Source organism: Dasypus novemcinctus, chromosome 17 (assembly GCF_030445035.2).
Source record: "Dasypus novemcinctus isolate mDasNov1 chromosome 17, mDasNov1.1.hap2, whole genome shotgun sequence".
NCBI classification, from domain to species: Eukaryota; Metazoa; Chordata; class Mammalia; order Cingulata; family Dasypodidae; genus Dasypus; species Dasypus novemcinctus.
This window is the reverse complement of record NC_080689.1, coordinates 63,841,922-63,845,073: the sequence shown is the minus strand read 5'-3', so window position 1 is coordinate 63,845,073 and position 3,152 is coordinate 63,841,922. Positions and strand designations below refer to the sequence as shown.

General features: G+C 43.9%; 1 non-coding gene across 1 annotated transcript; it reads right to left on the bottom strand.

Annotated features, from left to right (window-relative positions):
• Positions 1-409: 409 nt before the first annotated feature.
• Positions 410-516, bottom strand: LOC111762839 (U6 spliceosomal RNA). The gene has a single exon (XR_009181359.1). It is a non-coding gene; the product is annotated as a U6 spliceosomal RNA (small nuclear RNA).
• Between the last annotated feature and the right edge of the window lie 2,636 nt (positions 517-3,152).

Below are 3,152 nucleotides of genomic sequence, written 5' to 3'. Positions count from 1 at the left end.
TGTTTTAGGAGGTACTGGGGCCTCCCGTGAGGGAAGCAGGTGGTCAACCACTTGAATCACATACATTTCCCTCCCTTCCTCTTTTTTTTTTTTTTTTTTTTTTTTAATTTTTTTATTTTTTATTGACTTTGTAATAATATTACCTTAAAAATATATATGTGAGGTCCCATTCAACCCCACCCCCCCACCCCCCCTCTCCCCCCCCCCCAACAACACTCGTTCCCATCATCATGACACATCCATTGGATTTGGTAAGTACATCTTTGGGCACCTCTGCACCTCATATACATTGGTTCACATCATGGCCCATACTCTCCTCTATTCCATCATGTAGGCCCTGTGAGGATTTACAATGTCCGGTGATTACCTCTGAAGCACCATCCAGGGTAGCTCCATGTCCCGAAGATGCAAAAATATGGAACGCTTCACGAATTTGCGTGTCATCCTTGCGCAGGGGCCATGCTAATCTTCTCTGTATCGTTCCAATTTTAGTATATGTGCTGCCGAAGCGAGCACCTCTTTTTTTATATTACTTCTTGCATGGCATATTTTTTTTCCTCTATCACTTCACTTTCAACCTACTTATGCCTTTTGAATTTAAGATGAGTCTCTTGTAGACAGCATATAATTAGGTAATACTTTATCCACTTTTGCCAATCTCTGCCTTTTGACTGGGGAGTTTAATGTACTTACATTCAAGTAACTGCTGATAATGCAGAACTTTCTTTTGCCATTTTCCTATTTTGAATTTGCAAGTTATATATATATATATATATATTTTTTTTTTTTTTTTGACCCTCAATTCTTTAATGCCTACACTCATATTTGGCTTTGGTACTATGCCATTTTGAAAAACATTCCTTTGATGATATTTTTCATGTGTTTACTTGGTGATTACGCTGTGGAGCTGAAATTTAACATCTTAACTCTAACAGTCATTTAATTTGGTACCTACTTCATTAGCATCCACATACACCATTCCTGTATCTATTCTCTATCTCTCTGTTCTTATTAATTTGCATTTTAGCTCCTGTGGTAAGAGTTAGGGTTGCGTACCATAAAACACGACAGCACTGGAGTAACTACCCCTATGGTTACCTCTACCAGGAGTCTCTGTTTCTCTGTGTGTTTGAACCACTGTCTACTGTCCTTCCCTTTTACTCTAAATAGCTCCCTTTAGCATCACCTGTAGGGCAGGTCTAGTGGGGGTGAATTCCCTCAGCTTTTTTTTATCTGGAAATGTCTTATTTTCTCCCTCATTGTTTAAAGGAAGTCTCACTGGATATAAAATTCTTGGTTGGCATTTGTCGTTTAGCAGCACGCAAAGTATTTCAACATACTGCCTCCTGGCCTCCACCGTTTCTGGTGAGCTGCGCACTTAATCTAATTGGGACTCCATTGCACATAACATTGCTTTCCTCAGGCAGCTTCAGAACATTCTCCTTGTCCTTTGCTTTCCCCAGTTTGATCAGGATGTGACAGGGTGTATTTCTTCCACTTTATCCTGTTTGGTGTTCTCTGGGAATCTTGCATGTTCATATTAACATCTCTTGCTGAGTTTAGGAAGTTGTTGTTTCTTTCAACTTTCCTTGTCCCCTCTTCTTCTGGGACCCCCAGAATGCAAATATTGGTATGCCTGATGGTATCCCAGAGGTCTTTTGGACTATTTTTTGCTTTTTTGAATTCTTCTTCACCTGACTCACTTGTCTTGTGTTTAGGTTCATTGATTCATTCTTCAGCCAGCTCTGATCTGCTGTTGAAAGCCTCCTGGGAATTTTTCATATTCGTTATTGTGGTCTTCAGCAGTTCTGTTTGGTTCCTTTTTAAAACTTCTGACTCTTTGAGATTCACATGTTCATTTTTTTTTTTTAATCCCCAGAAGCCTTTCATTTCTCCTGCCCCTGCCCCCCACCTTCATCTCCTTGAGCAAACTGAAGATCACTTCAAGTCTGTCTAGTACATCCACAGTCAGGTCACCTTCATTGTCTTCTGGATTTGTATCTCTTTTCTTTGAATGGATCATTGTTTCCAGTTTCTTTGATTTCTCATGGCATAGTATACATACTCATATATCAATGTTAGCTCAGACTTATTCCTTGACCTGTTTCTTGAGTTTGTATCCAGCTCATGATATGACAGGTTTTCTTGTATGTAGGAGCTAAGAAAACCAAATAAACCTTAGTAGAAACCCTTTCAGCAGTTTGCAAATTGGATATGCATTGGCTGGACTCTCTGCAGGGGTGAGCCTTCTGATCAGGGAGGTCAGCCCGCGGTGAATGCAAAGTGCAGGGGCCTCCCTGTCTCTTCTGGCCTGTGTCTTGTGCTGGGCTTGTGCTTGCTAGTGGTGTTAGGGGTTCCCTGTTTATGGAGTTTGTAAGCTCCCTGTCCTCTACTTCTCAGGCCACAGACATCCTCCCTCTCCCTGGTGATCCCCTGCAGGGGGTAAAGCAGGCCAGCCTTGGCAGCCTTTGCCCCAGCCACTGGCCTCCATTGTTTCTCTCACTGCCTTTGTAGTCTCCAGTTGCTTTTCCCTGGGGGGCAGATTCTGGGAAGAGGCAGGGGGTACACCAGAGAGGAATATCCTAAGTTGGTCTTTGCCAGCTGGAGCAAGGCCAGGGCCCCACAAAGGGAGCACTGGTTCGCTCCAAACTGCCCTGTGGGGGCAGCCAGGGTGGGTACCTAGAGCTGCTTCTATGGCTCCCCAAAGCTGTGCTTTCTCTACTTGGCATTTGCCTACCAAATGCATCCCCTCCACTGTCCTCCTGCAGCTCTGAGAAGTATGTCGTCTTTTAAGTCTCTTCTACTGCTTCTGTCCAGCGTGGGCTAGAACACTGGCAGCTCTCAGCGCTGGGTGCCTAGCGGTTTGAAGTAGCTAATCCAAAGGAGCATTTGGACCATTCTCTTCCTCCCACCCCCTGGATCTTGGAACTAGCTTTTGTCCCCTTCTGGCATCAGCAAATTATGCCAAGGGCTGGACCCCTCTGCTGCCTGCCACGAGAATGGGGGTTGGATGGTTGTAACAGCTGTGTGGCACGTGTGATTCACTGGCATTTATTTCCATGTACGAGCATTTTCTCCCCATTGTTCCCTGAATGCTGTACGGCACTCTACTGGACTCCAGAGTTTGGAAATAGTTGATTGAGACAGTTACT